We start from the raw sequence: 15,716 nt of genomic DNA on the forward strand, positions 1-15,716 counted from the left end.
TGCCTTTGGCCGGGCAATATGGGTCTTTTCCAAAGTGACCTCGGTTTCCACATCGATAACACTCCACGTCCTGTGTCGACGTATATCTTGGCTGGTTATGGCGATGTGAGAGCCTCTTAATTTGCTGGCTTGAGTTGTCTTTCAGGGTCATGGTATGAAATTGCCCTTCAACAGCCTCTAATGCAGCAGCAATAGCTAAAGCATCGGTGAGTTCCAACTCACTCCCTCTTTCCAGTAGACGTCTTTTGAGTTTATCTGATCTACAGTGCTGTATGACTTGATCCATTAATTGGTTGTCCAAATCAGCTGGCATGTAATTGCATCCAACAGCTAGCTGGCGTAGTCTCGTCACGTACTGAGCAATTTTCTGGCCATTTTCTTGTCTCGTTCTCCAAAACAAATGGCGTTGAAATGTAGCATTCGGTGTCACTACATAGTGTGCATTTAATGCATCTATCGCTTTCCGGTACTCATCCTTTCTTCCAGTATTCAAAAGTGTCTTAAATGTTTCCCGAACTGCGGGTCCAGCAGTGAAAAGAAGTAACTCCCTTCTCTGCGCTTTTTGTTCAACTGTACCGGTATCTAGAAATAGGCCACGACTGTCGGCGTAGGATTCAAATTCTTCCAGCCATGCCTTCCACTTCACACTTACAGTGCTTGCATCACCCGTTGGGTCAAAATGAGCAATTCCACTATGTGTTAGAAAGTCACCGTCTGCACCAGCCATGAGGAAAAATTCCAGCCCCAAAAGTACTGAGACAAAGAGAAAATTCTTATCACCTTGAAGTTCTCTGTAAACCTCTGTAATCTTGTTTAGTCTTTAATTTTCTTCAAGCTTATCCCATCCTCGTCGCCAATGTCACATTTGTGGCCCGAAATGTGAAGTTAATAAAACATTAAACACAAGTTTTATCAGGTAAACTTTTCAGTGTCTTTATTTTCCCGTTTCCTTTGTTCTCCTGCTTGTGCTCTTATCTCTCTCTCATACCACGTGACTTCCGGTACATCTCATACATATTCATTATCATGACAATGACCACTAACTGATGGTTCCAACACCCACCATCACAAAATGCTTTGAGTGGCTGGTCTCAGCTCACATCATCTCCAGCCTCCCAGCCAGCCTTGACCCAGTTCAATTTGCCTAGCAGATCCTCAGTGGACACCATCTCCCTGGCTCTCCACTCAGCCCTGGAACACTTGGATGCCAAGGCCACCTGTGTTAGACCACTGTTCATGGACTACAGATCTGCCTTCAATCCCCAAATCCCCAGCAAGCTCATTCCCAGATTACAGAATCTCGGCCTCAGTGCTCCCCTCAGCAATTGGAAGCGTACTCAGCCCTCTACCACACGCCCTCTGCACCTAAATAGCTAAATATCCTCCCAACTCCATTTTCAAATTCACTGAAGACACCACAGTAATGTGCTGGGTATCAGATAACGATGAGACAGGAAAAGAGATTGAAGCCTAGTGCATGGAGCCAAGATAACAACTTTTCCCTCAAGATCATGCACTGACTGCAGGATTGAGGACAGTCCAAACTCCTGGAGATTGAAGCCTTGTGCATGGAGCCAAGATAACAACTTTTCCCTCAAGATCATGCACTGACTGCAGGATTGAGGACAATCCAAACTCCTGTCTACATTAATGGCACTTATTGAAAGAGCTGTCTTGTCAGGAGTTTGTACGTTCTCTTGTTTGCGTGGGTTTTCTCTGGTTTCCACCCATCCTTCAAAACAAAGGTATGGGGTGTAGGTTAATGGGGTGTAAATTGGGCAGCAGGGAGTCGTAGGGCCAATTGGCCTGTTACAGAGCTTTAGGTCTAAATTTTTCTTTAAAATTAAAAACGCTTCTCACTGCATTGGTATTTTGTGACAAATGAATTTAGGCCGTTGAATGATACAGCTGTGCATAGTCCTCAGGAACATTTCATGGACGCTCTGTCTGATTTAAAGGAGCCATGTGGCATTGAATGTGAACTCGCCTTGGCAGGTCAGTGAGATCGGCGGAGATTAGGACCCCAAAGAAACTCCAGCGAGCAGAGAGCCACAGGGAACCCCGCAACCCTTCAAGTGTTAAAGAGGAACATAGGAGGAAAGATGAAGAGGAGGGCAGGGATGCATGGAAGGTGAGGGAGGCCCATAGGATCACTGAACTATGCTGGCCCTAGATCTAGTCACCCTCCATCCTTGAGTCCCAGCCCTCCGAGGCCTCCACTTTTCATCCAGCCTCTCAAGTCTGCAGTCTGCGGCTCTTTTTCAACTCCCATTCTCCAGCCCACAATTCAGCGTTCAGGAAAGCACAGTTCCTCTCCCCTTTCTCTGAAGTCTATCCCTGGCCTAACCTTCTGCCTCATGAACTGGAGAGGAGTTGGTGTGGGCAGTCATGCATGTGCTGCAGGACTACGGGAGCACTACGCCGTTACCGTTCCTCCCCAGCAACTGTAGAACTAGCTGCCTGTTCAGGTGGAAGCAAAGTTAAAAAATAAACCTTGATTCTGCAGCCAGGAAGGGCACAGGTTCTCTCCCCCACACACCCCACCCCCCCCCCCCACCCCCCCGTCTTCTGGCTGACCTCAAAACTCAAAGGTTATTTTTGGCGACACCACATTCGTGGGAGTTTTCCGCACATTGCTTTGGAGCTGTGTTCCAGCCCATACTACTGCACCTCCATAAGCTCTCAAGTGCTTCCTCCAGTTGGAAAAGTGGCCAGAGAGATATAGAATTGTCCATTCGGCCCGCCGTCTACAGACAATCTAACAGAGCAATTAACTTGCTCAGCTCTGCCTGTTTTCCTGTTCTCTTGCCAATTCTCTCAAGGCCCACCAGAGACGTGGGCTCCACCACATCTGTATGCACTACATCTAGACTCACTGGTTTTAAAATGCAGTTGCGACCAATATTATCTGCTCTTGTTTGGCTCAGAGTGTGACTACCTTAATCTGAACATTCTCAGATACTTTACAATGCTATGATCATGGACAAGGGCAGCTTGCAGGTATTTTAGAATAGAAGAGATAGAAAACAGCAGTGTCCAGGCCCTTCAGCCCACAATGTTGTGTTGACCTACGTAAACCTACTCCGAAACAATCTAATCTTTCCCAACCTCACACCCATAACCTCCATTTTTCTTCCATTCATGTGCCTATCTAAAAATCTTTTAAATCTCCCCCCCCCATCTATGTATTCCAGGCACCCACCACTCTCTAACCTCTGATATCTCCCCTAAACCTTCCTCCACTCACCTTAAACAGATGTCCTTAGGTATTTACTGCTGTTGTCCTGGGAAAAGAGTGCTGGCTGTCCACCCTATCTATGCCCCTCATAGATCTTGCATGCCTCCATTAAGTCATCTCTCATCCTTTGTCGCTCCAAAGAGAAAAGTCCCAGCTCTGCCAACCTTGCTTCATATTACATGTTCTCTAATCCAGGCAACATCCTGCTAAATCTCCTCTGCACCCTCTCTGAATCTTCAGCATCCCCACTGTAATGAGGTGATCAGGCAATACTCCAACTAACCAGATTTTATTGAGCTGCCACCTTATCTCACGGCTCTTGAATTCAATCCTCTGAGTAATGAAGGCCAACATTCCACAAGCCTTCTTAACCACCCGATCAACTTGTGCAGCAACCTTGAGGGTTCTGCTACGGACCTGGATCCCAAGATCTCTCCGTTCTTCCACACTGCTATTAGCCACATACTCCGTCTTTAGGGTCGTCCTTCAAAGTGCATCACTTCACACTTAATCCAGATTAAATTCCATCTTCCACTTCTCTTCCAAACTCTGCATCCTGTCTATATTCTATTGTCACCTACGACAATCCCAGAATAATCCTTGTGGAGTGCCAGGAGTCACTTACATTCCTCTCTGCTTTCTTCAGGCAAACCAATTCAGCCAAGGTTCCTTGCCTCATGACTTTCTGTCCACTGGGGACCTTGTCAAATGCCTGAATAAAATCTATATACGCCATGTCCATCACTATACATTCCTCAATTTCTTTTGTCACCTCCTTGAAAAAAAAACAGTTTGGAAAACCCTGCCCTCACAAAGCCACGCTGACATCCCTGAGAAGACTATGCTTCTTGAAATGGTCCTAAGTCCTGTCCCTAAGAATCCGCTGCAATAGTTTATCCACCACTGACACAAGACTTACTCAGGATTCTCCCCCTTAACTTTCTTCAACAAGGTGACTACATTTGCCAATTCTACAATCCTCTGGTTCCTCTCCCCCAGCAATCTCTTCCTTTGCCTTCTGCAGTAACCTGGGGTATATCTCATTCGGTCCCAGAGACTTATCTGCCCTAACGTCTTTAAGATGATCCAGCACTTCCTCCTTCTTAACCTCATCATGCTCCAGAACGTTGCTCTTCACTGACCTCACAGTCACTTTCTGGTGAACCCTGAAGCAAAACAATTATTCAAGTGCTCCCCTTCATCCCTAATCAGCCCTACCCTTGATCTTCTCATTCTTTTGTTCCTCACGTACATGAAGAATGCCTTAGGGTTTCCTTAACTCTTCTTGCCAATTACAATGGAGTTTTCAGAAGACTATGGCATGGACTACTTAATAGAACAACCACTAAGTGCCCATCAGCCTCCGCATCCAACATATCATTCATTCTTCACCATTTCCACCTCCTCCAAAAGGATCCTGCCACCAGTCACATCTTACCCTCCCCTTGCCTCCCATGCTCCAACGTTGCTGTCTTACACATTCTAATCTGATGGGTTAGTGTGCGGCTCCCTCTGATCAGGGCCCTTTAAGCAGTCATTGCCACCCCTTTTGCCAGCTCTCCTTCCCCATTTCGGAGCTGATGAGCATTTCTACTTTTGCACTATTTCTTCTAGCATCTCTGATCCCAGAGGGGGGCCTGAAGGGAGGGTGACTGAGAACCTGATTGGAGTCAGTCTGTGTGAGATAGGTTGGACCGAGAGTTACGCACTTCTCTGCCTGTGGCTTCAGAAGAGATGTGTCTGGTCCTTTAAATGATATGTTGGAGCTACTGGCTCGCCCTTCCTTTGCTGTAACACAACCAGTCGTTATTTAGACCAGTGAGATTGAACTCCCCTCTGGAGACACATTATGGGCATAGTTACTTGAATGAAGATACAAGACAAACAGTTTTGGGATACAAGGGAATATCACATCAAGAAGCTTGTCCTGATTAACAGCAGATGTTCCCTCTTCCAGAAATGTACAACTGGTTCTTGTCCAATTAATATGGCTTTTAACTGCACAAAACCAACTTTTCTGCTCTTGTCATATAATATAGAACAGGGCTGTACAAGATCAGACCCTTCAGCTCTGTGCCAGCCACAATGGAAACCTGAACAAATCCCACGTGCCTGCACATCGTCCATGCCCCTCTGCTCCCTATCCGTTCATCTGTCCGTTCAAATGACTGTTAACTGCTGCTATTGGATTTGCCTCTACTTCCTTCCTTTGCAGTGTGTTCTGGGGGACCTGCCACTCTCTGTTATTCCACAAATCTCCTCTTTCACTTCAAACGAATGTCCTCTAGCATTTGACATTTCTATCCTGGAACAAAAAAGGCCCAACTGTCTACCCTATCTCTTCTAATTTTGTACACTTTTATCAGGTCATCCCTCAACATCTGTTGCTCCAGGGAAATCAACCCAAGTTTGCCCTGGCTTTCCTTATAGCTAATACACTCTAATCCAGGCAATATCCTACTCTGCACCCTTCCCAAAGCCTCCACATCTTTCCTATATAATGTGCCAACCAGAAGTGCACGCAATAATCCAAATGCGGCCAAGCCCTATTTTATACAGGTTGCAACTTGGCTTCCTAACTTTTCCACTCAATACTCCAATGAAGGCAAAGATGTTGTGTGCCTTCTTTGCTACAGTCCACTTGTGTGGCCATATTTGGGGAGCTAAGGACTTGCACCCCATGATTCCTCTGAACATCAGACCTCCTAAAGGTTCTGCCATTTACTGTATACAGCCACACGCCTGATCGAGTAACATCTGATCGCAGATACGTCTGAGGTCACCATAAGGGCTTAATGAAAATGTTTTAAATTCATGCATCACGTGGGCTCAAAAGCCAAAACAAAGCAATAGCGCTGCCAGTCGTATAATGGTACACAGTATACCCCTAACTTAAAGTACAGTACATATATGTAGTTGAAATCTATAATGTGCGTATGTACTTTTCATTGTTATTGTGTAATTACGTTAATGTGTACTCTCTCTATTTACTACAAAAAAAGCTCTGTACTGTATAACACTTTTCTAGTCTCAATAGCACCAACATCCAGCATCAAATCACGTTCCGTTCGGTCTCTGCGTATTATGTCGTTGGCTAAATTTTATCTGAAAATATACAATGCATCATGGTATTTAGACGTGTATGTACAATATAGAGGTTTAGGTAAATATCTATGTGTGTCGTGGTATCTTATGTACAGTATATTTCACTCATAATGATCGACTTCCGCTCAAATTGATCTGTGCCCCCACTTCCAGAACGCAACCCAGACTCAAGTTGATGCATGGCTGTACTTTCCTCTTGTTTTGAACACCCTCCCATGTGGATTAAATTTTGTCTACCATTTCTCTGTCTAAATTCATAACTGATCTATAACCAACTATTTCACTTGACAACCTTCCTGGCTATCCAAAAAATGCCATCAATTTTCATGTGGTCCGCAGCTTACAAGGCAGCCCAAATACAATTTCACTCAAATCTCTAATACATATTGCAAACAACAGAAGTCCCAGCACTGATCGTCACGGAACGCCATGGGGTCGCTGAACTCCAGTCTGAAAAACACTACCCTCTTACTATATTTTTTTCTTTTTATGACTAAGCCGATGTTTACAAACTCACTGTGGATCTCATGTGACTTATTTTTCTGGAACAGCATGACCCAATCTTCTGGATGTGTTGTGCTGACATGTGTCTAGATGATTGTATTTTTTTCATGCACTCAAAGGAAATGATGGAATTCAATAACAGCCAAGATCCTGGGAAATAGAACAGTGGGGAGTTATATGGGGAAGAAAGGAGAATTATGATGAACTTCAGTTAAATATAAAATCTTCATTTAGATGTAGCAGTCAAGCAGTGATATGTACCTGGCATCTGCAATTGCAATCCAAAGTTCAAATATCAGGAATTCTTTGACTTGTCTATCAATTCACTCACATCACAAAACAGCAGGTCAGATGTATATTTTTAGGCTTAGAGAAGGTTAGACTGTAAAACGAAGTAAATGAAGGAATGCGATCTTGAGCTGTGAGACTGATTGGCTATCTTTACAAAATCTCCAAGAATCTGTCAGACCAGGGTTGCTTATTTATATTGAAGTGGTACAAAGAAATACGATCGATATCCCTAGATGTCTTCCAGCAACAAGCAGAATTGAAAAAAATTGCTTCATAGATGAGTCAGTGGCATTAACCGCTGGTAAATGTTCATTGCAAAGGTTAACCAGGGTTGGCGTCCTTGAAAGGCAATTGTTTTGACACAGAGAATGGAAAAGGACGTAATAATTGAACATCTGTTGCGGTTGACTGAGGCTACCTTTGAAAATGGAATGGCTTCGATAAAGTGAAGGTCAGACCCTGCTTCACAAGAAGCAGCAGAACACCATTTAGTCCCGTGTGGGCCACTCTGTCAGTTCCACTTTGCTGCATTTCCCACCTATCCTTCAACTACCTAAACGTTTAAGATACCGAATAACAAGGAATTATGCTCTCTTTCAACTCATACTTATTGATCCATGGGCAGATGACACAGCTTTGCATCCTGTTTACTAAGAATGAAACCCGCCCCACCCACCAATCACCTGTGCAGGGTATAAAATGAACTGCCAAACCGGGGACCCTGATGTGACCGGGGCGTCACGTGGGCCTCAGAGCGCGGGCTTCTGAGCCTGGTGCCGAGGTGGGGGAGAAACCCCCGATGGCGCCATTATGGCCGGCTGCCCAGCCGCGTGCGTGACCTGCGGGGCCGGTTCGCCTGCCTAATGGCGTGCCACTACACAGCCTCCCCCAGAACCGGCGCCAATTTCCTTTTTTGCCGGGCAGCCTCACTTCTTGGGTTGAGACGCAACCACTGGCTCATTGGAGTCGAGGTGGGCTGACTTTAATCTGTCCACAGTAAACAGTTCCCTCATACCACCAATATCCAGTGTGAAGGTGGATCCTGACTGCTGGATGACTCAGTACGGTCTTTGAAGGGGTGCTGTGGAAGGGTCTCATCTGATAAAAACATACTCCGCGAAATACAGCTCGCTGGGGACGTAAGAGGCCTGTGTGCCGTGTCTGGGCGGTGGTGGGGGTGTGAAGGAGTCCAACTGGGCCTGGAGGTGGGGAAGTAAACTGTGCGGTGACTGTTGTGAGTTGTGAGGTGCATTGATAAACTCTCCGACCAGGGCTAGCAGAGCACCGTAGACCACCTCGGCCGATGACACCTGCAGGTCTTCTTTGGGTGTCGAGCGGATGCCCAGGAGTACCCAAAGCAGCTCATCCACCCAGTCGGGGCCAGTGAGGCAGGCCATAAGTGCCGACTTAAGGTGACGGTACAATCGCTCAACCAGCCATTGGCCTGTTGGTGATAGGCTGTTATGTGATGCAGCTCGATTCCCAGTCTGTTAGCAAGCTGTGCCCAGAGCACGGAGGTGAACGGCGTGCCACGGTTGCTGGTGAGGTGGGTCGGGCAACCCGACCGGTCAAAAGTGCTCGGGAGCAGGAGTCCATGGAGGCATCTGGCATTAGGATCGCCTTGGGCCAATGAGTGGTGCGGTCTACCACCAAGAAAAGGTAACGGTTACCTCGGGAAATGGGTAAGGGACCAACAATGTCCACATGTATGTGGCTGAACCATTCTCGGACATGTTCAAAATTCTGTATGGGCGCTCTGGTGTGCCTGTGTACCTTGGAAAGCTGGCAATGAGTGCAGGTCCTGGCCCAGTCCGCAATCTGCTTCCGAAGCCCGTGCCAGACGAAACGTTCTGCCACTATACGAACCATGGACCTGATGGAAGGGTGGGAAAGGTCGTGGATATGGTGGAAGACTTGCCTGTGCCACTGCTGGGGAACCACTGGTCGCGGGGTGCTCATGGAGACATCTCACAGGATGGTATCATCACCGAGAAGAGTCGAGAGGTCCTGAAACTGCAGGCCCATGATGGCAGTCCTGAAGGCCTGTGTCTCCTCGTTGGACTTCTGATCCCGGGCAAGGTGGTCGTAATCTAGGCCGGGTGTCAGTGAGCAAATGGCCAGTCGGGAGAGCGCGTCGGTGACCACATTGTCTTTCCCCACCTTGTGCCGAATGTCGATGGTGAACTCCGACACAAAGCACAAGTGATGCTGTTGGTGGGCTGACCTGGGATCCCTAGCCATAGCGAGCACCTGAGGGAGGGGTTTGTGGTTGGTAAAAATGGTGAAAGGCCTCCCCCTTCAAGAAATAGAGAAAATGATGCACAGCAAGGTACGTGCCCAGCAAATCACGGTCGAAAGCACTATACTTGCGCTCTGGCAGACGAAGAAGTCGACTAAAGAATGCCAGTGGTTTCCACTGTCCGTTAACCTGTTGCTCCAGGACGGCACCGACGGCGGTGGTAGAGGCATCAATGGAGAGTACCATATGAAGGTTGGTGCGCAGATGGATGAGCAGGGTAGCCTTCGCAAGGGCAACTTTTGTGGCTTCGAATGCCCTGTTGACCTCTGGAGTCCAGGCAAGTGTCTTGTCTTTGGCCACGATGAGGGCAAAGAGCAGCTGGAATGAATTAGTTATAGAATTTGACCATACTCATACACTCTTGTAGCCCCTTGAGGTTGTCCAGGCATGGAAACTCTCTGATTGCAGCGACTTTCGTAGCAGCTGGTGTAGCTCCTTCGGCCATGATGGTATAGCCCAGGAACTGCATGGAATCTTTCCTGAACTGGCATTCGGACAGGTTGATCATTAGGCCAAAGTCGGCCAGTCGGGAGAAGAGGATGCGCAGATGAGACTTCTGTTGTCCCCGGTCTCTGCTGGTGACAAGAATGTCATCCAGATAAATGAACACGAAATTCAAATCCCTGCCCACTGTATCCATAAGGCGCTGGAAGGTCTGGGCGGAGTTCTTGAGCTTCATGCTTAGGATTTCGAAAAAGCCAAAGGGGGTGATGATGGCCATTTTGGGGATGTCCTCGGGGTGCATCGGGATTTTATGATACCCGCGCACCAGGTCGACCTTGGAGAACACCCTCGCACCATGCAGGTTGGCCGTAAAGTCCTGAATGTGAGGGATGGGGTAATGGTCAGGTACTGTCATGTCGTTAAGCCATCAATAATCTCCACAGGGGCGCCAGCCACCGGAGGCTTTTGGGAGCGGTGAGGCCCAAGGACTGTCGGAGCATCGAATGATCCCCAGTTCCTGCAGATGCGAGAACTCCTCTTTCGCTATCTGGAGCTTATCCGACGGGAGCCAGCGTGCCTTGGCATGGACCAGTGGGCCTTCGGTGGGGATATAATGAAACACCCGTGGCGTGGGGAGGCGGCGGAGAACTGCGGATTGAACAGGGACAGGAACCCGTCCAGGATGCGCTGAAACTCGTCCTTGGGTGCGCTGACCATGGCCATCTGCGGCTGCTCTGTGCGGGAGGTGTTGAGGCGAATGGATTGGAAGGTACAGGCATCAACAAGTTGCCTACCTCGGGGATCGACCAGGAGTCCATGGGTGAGGAGGAAGTCGACAGCCAGAATGGAGGTTGAGACCGACAAAACGGTGAACCTCCACGAGAACTTCCACTGTCCGATCTGGGTGGACGGTCTTGCTACCATACGTTCAGATCTCCGTCGAATTGGCTGCATGGAGTGGAGGTGTTCGAAGCCGGTTCCGGGACTCGATGGCTGTGGCCGGGATGACGCTGATCTGGGCCCTGGTGTCGATGAGGAACTGTCGACTGCTGATTGCTTCCCACAGGTAGAGAAGGCTGTGTTCTTGCCCAGCTGCCACAGCTATTGACAGCGGCCGGCCTGCTCATTTCCCTGGAATGAACAGGGCTGACGACACTTCTGAGTCTTGGCTCCCCAACGCTGATGGAAGAAGCAGAGGCCTGAAGTGGATTGCTTGCTTCTGGCTATGCTCTTTGAGGCCCCTGCAGGGGCTGAGTGTTCCTCTGCGGCACTAGAGGAAGGCTTGGTGTGGTCATGGCCGGGATTCGTAACTTGCTGGGCTGCTGAGCCCTCCAGGAATCGTTCAAGCCATAGCTTCTAAGCCTTTTGAGTGACCTTCCTAGGGTCATCGAAGCTCTCCTGGGACAGTAACGGCTGGATGACTTCGGGCATATGGTTGAGGAAGATGCGCTCGAAGAGTGGGCTGTTGGTGTGATCGCCCATGTGTGCAAGCATCTCATCCATTAACGCGATTGGAATTCTGTCTTCCAGGGCATCAAGGTGCAGCATCCAAGCAGCACACTGGCGCCTGGAGAGGCCGAGGGATCTGGTGAGTACCTGCTAGATGGTCTCGTACTTATCTTCTGCAGGTGGGTGCTGAACGAGATGCAGTACTCGTTTGGCGGTGGCCTGGTCCAGGGCGGCGACTACATGCTAAATCTTGGTCGTATCTGATGAAATCTGGCGGAGGTGAAACTGAGCCTCTGCATGGCTGAACCAGGTCTCAGGCTCCTGAACACAGAATTCAGCAAGCTTGATGGCTATAGCATTGATGGAAGAGTTGTTCATATCGGGATAAAAGGCGTTTGAACTTGTCGGGGTCACCAATGTAGCGGCGGCTACTCTGCTAACTGAAGGATCACACAACGAGACCGGTTGAGTTCAGTGAGCAAAAACTCATTTATTGAGGTCTGCCTGGCTGGTCTTATGCTCCCAGCCCGGACCTGGTTGAGAACCACGCCGGAGTCCCTGACATCGCTGGGGCATACCATGAGCTGCAGAGCGCGGGCTTCTGAGCCTGGTGCCGAGGTTGGGGAGAAACCCCCGATGGCGCCATTTTGGCCTGCTGCCCCGCCGCGTGTGTGACATGCGGGGCCGGTTCGCCTGCATTGCTGCCACAATGCTATATTTTCATCAAAGAAACACTGAAACCATTATCTTCTATCCCTGCCACAATCTATGCACTGGCCAACTCTGCTCTCAGTATTTCACGCTATTCCCACCCTCTGTAACTTGTGTAATGTGTTTTCAAATGCATGTACTTTACAATGAAACCTGTTCCTATTTCACCCAACATGGCCAGGCATTTACGTGCAATCATATGCTTCATTTCAAGTTAAGCCATTCTCTCACGAAAACCTTGATTTAACCAATTAGGCTCAATTTGCTCAATTCTTTCTAAGCTGTCGCTTCCACTAGGGTCAGGAACAGCTGTTCCACCTCCACTGTCAGACTCCTCAACAATAAACTCAATCAGGGGCTCATTTAAGGACTCTGGCTTTGCACATTATTGAATTTCTTTTGTTCTCTCTGTACTGCGCAGTCAGTTTGTTTACATTTGTTATCTGTTTACATGTATACGCTGTGTACAGGGTTTTTTTTTGCACTACCAATAAGTGGCGATTCTGTCTTGCCCACAGAAAAAAGAATCTCCGCGTAGTATGTGATATATGTGCTCTGACAATAAATCAGAAATCTGAAAAATCTGAATTCTCTTAATATCCAACAAACCTTTTAATCTGTGTTTTGAATCTACTGAGCGACTGTGCCTTCGCAGCCTTCGGGTGGAGGACCCCCCGCCCCCAAGTTTCACCAGCTCTGGGTTGAAAAGCATCTTCTCCGCCCTAAATGGCCCATTCATTATTTTGAGACAGGCTCCTGGTTCCAGATGCCAGAACCAGAGAACAACAATTTTGGGTCAGGAAAAACTCAATGAATCAGGCAGCATCAATGGAGGGAAAAGGATAGTCAACATTTCAGGTTGAAACCCTGCTTCTGGATTTCTGCAGTTCTCCAGATTCGAACACCAGCAATCTCTTGTGCCTCCACAATTTTGTGTCTACACTATAAAACCCATAGGAATTAGGGATATCAATCCTCATTTGCCTAAACAGAGAGGATAGTAAGTCTAAAGAAGGGGGAATAAATCTATGAATACCACCCTGTAATAGTATGGGATCCTATCACCACTTATATATTTACATGTAGCGATAATGATTGGCTGAGAGCCGTAGCCACGCCTACTGGCAGGTCATAAAGGACTGCTCCTAAACAGACCCAGGTCAGTGTGGACTGGTCGACCTCGAAGTACTATGATCCAGTCTTTTGTTAATAAAAGCCTTGGTTTGAGCCAACAAGTCTTTGAGTCATTCGACGCACTACACTCCCCGAGTCAATAAATTTCATAGCAGGTGGTGAAGAAGGTAAATGGTAATTTGGAGTTTATTGCAAGAGGTTTTGTAGAAGCAAAGTTTCTTACTGCCTTGATGAGGCAATGATTTTTGTCTCCTAATCTGAGGGTGGACATTCTTCCTGTTGAGGGCGTCCAACGCAGGTTCGCCAGACTGATTTCTCGGATGGCAGGACTGACAGATGAAGTAAGGTTGGATAGACCAGGGTTACACTCGCTGGAATTTAGTAGGATGAGAGAGAATTTCACAATGACATATAAAATTATGACTGGACTAAACATGTTGCCTTGTCGGGGATGGTGGTGGAAGCTGAAACATAAACTCCAGAGGGTTGTTAACTCGGCCTGCCACATCACAGGCACCAGCCTTCACTCCATCGAGGACATCGACATGAGGCAGCATCTTAAAAAAGTAGCCTCTATCCTCAGAGACCCCCACCACCACCCGGGCAACGCCCTCTTCACTCTGCTACCATCGGGGAAAAGGTACAGGGGCCTGAAGACCAGCACTCAGCGGCACAAGGACAGCTTCTTCCCCGCTGCCATCATATTCCTGAATGATCAGTGAACCACAGACATGGCCTAACTCTTCGTGCTCTAATATTGTTATTATTTTTTATAGTAAGGTCGTAAGATGGTTACAATATGAATGTTTACTCTACGACGCTGCTGCAGAACACCGAATTTCATGACTTGTTCATGACAATAAATCCTGATTCTGATTCTGACATTGGGGGCATTTCAGAGACTCTTAGACAGACACATGGATGAAAAAAAATAGAGAGCTACGGGACAGGGCAGGATTAGAACTTTTTGTTTTAGGAAGGCATATCTGAATTGGCACAAGATTGAGGGGCGAAGGGCCTGTACTGTGCTGATTTGTTGTATGTTAAATGCAAGAAGAATGTTCCTGATGTTGGAGAACAAGTGACCATAGTCTAAGGATAAGGGGGAAATCATTTAGGACTGAGATGAGAGAAACTTTTTCACTCATAGTTGTGGACGAGTGGAAGTCCTTATCAATTGTTAAGGCTGGTTCATTTGATATATTCAAATCGGAAGTTGGATGTGGTCCTTATAGCTAAAGGGATTAAGGAGTAGACAGAGAAAGCAGGAACAGAATACTGATGTCACATGATCAGCCATGATCGGATACAATGGTGGAGCAGATTCAAAGGGCTGAATGGCCTCTTGCTCCTATTTTCTATGATTCTATGATAAAGTTTCCACAGAGAGTGCTGGGGATGTGGAATGGTTGCTGCGTGGGGTGGTTGAAACAGCCTTGTTGGATTTGATTCATACACAACGTGGCAGAGACACGATGGATATGGAACTGGTGGGACGAGGGGAACAGCTGGGTCTAGATTGCTGGCCAGGTTGGCAAAAAAGGCCATTTCTGTCCATGATTCCATGCCATCCAGTGAGAGATGCTCAGGATGATTCACAGATGGGAGGGAACGAAGGCCCTAGTTAAGAACACAGAACAGGGAACGACACAAGATTGGAAAACTCAACCACAAACTCCGGATACAAGCTGACGCTTTAATCTCCAGGGAAAAGATTTAACAAATGTTCTCTCCACTCCCTTCTCCCTCCCCTCCAAGTATCTGTCAACCCTAACCCTTATTAATGGAACAACCGTACATGAGAACTGATCACTTCACCAAACGTTCTCCCAATCTGGAGGGGCAGCTTCGCCACTGTCAGTCGAAACTAACCCAGTGATGGACGAGCAGAAAGGAGAGGAAGGTCAGCTTGGATGATCATTCTAAGATGACGCCACCTCCAGAATGCTCAGGTGAAACTGGGGAGAGACCTTCAGCGACGCAAGCTGGGAAACAGCTCGAAACAAATCTGACCCATCACATCCTGACTCTGAAGTGAGAGTGACGACACTCGTTATTCACTCCCCTTTTACTCACAAGGCTAACCCAGTGACAGTATTTGGCAGTTCAACATGGATGCGGATTGGGAAGATGGATTGCGAGATATGTTCTGTGTCATGAATTCCACAGGAACTTCGCAAGGAAAGGCTGTCACTTCAACAGCAACCTATGCGGATTCAGAGAAGGTGACTGAAGGATTGTAATGGCATTTGATTGCTTGACTGGGCAGTTCTGTATGCTTTCAATACAAGACACAGTGCTAGTGCCTCCATTCTAATGCCGTCTATTACATCAAAACCCGAGTTCTGAAATGCAGTGCGATTGTTCAGAGGCTAGCTGGGACTAACCTGGGAAGCACTGTGGAATAGGAAGGGGGTGCACCAAGGTGTCAGAGTGAATTGCAATCTCGCAGAACTCTGGTTAGGCCATACTTGGGGTACTGTGTACCCTTCTGGTTACCACACTATAGGAAGGATGAGATCGGACTGGAGATGGTGCAGA

General features: G+C 47.6%; 1 protein-coding gene across 4 annotated transcripts in view; it reads right to left on the reverse strand.

Moving 5' to 3' along the window:
• LOC138758907 (paralemmin-1-like) overlaps positions 1–15,716 on the reverse strand; it is a 178,872-nt gene that overhangs the window by 144,073 nt on the left and 19,083 nt on the right. Inside the window, exon 2 of one of the 4 annotated variants that reach the window (XM_069928494.1) lies at positions 6,861–6,997. The exons of the other annotated variants lie outside the window; for them this stretch is intronic. The gene's annotated coding sequence lies outside the window, so the exon portion shown is untranslated. The remainder of the gene's footprint in view (positions 1–6,860; positions 6,998–15,716) is intronic. 4 annotated transcript variants of the gene reach the window in all.

Source organism: Narcine bancroftii, chromosome 3 (assembly GCF_036971445.1).
Source record: "Narcine bancroftii isolate sNarBan1 chromosome 3, sNarBan1.hap1, whole genome shotgun sequence".
In the NCBI taxonomy this organism is placed as follows: Eukaryota; Metazoa; Chordata; class Chondrichthyes; order Torpediniformes; family Narcinidae; genus Narcine; species Narcine bancroftii.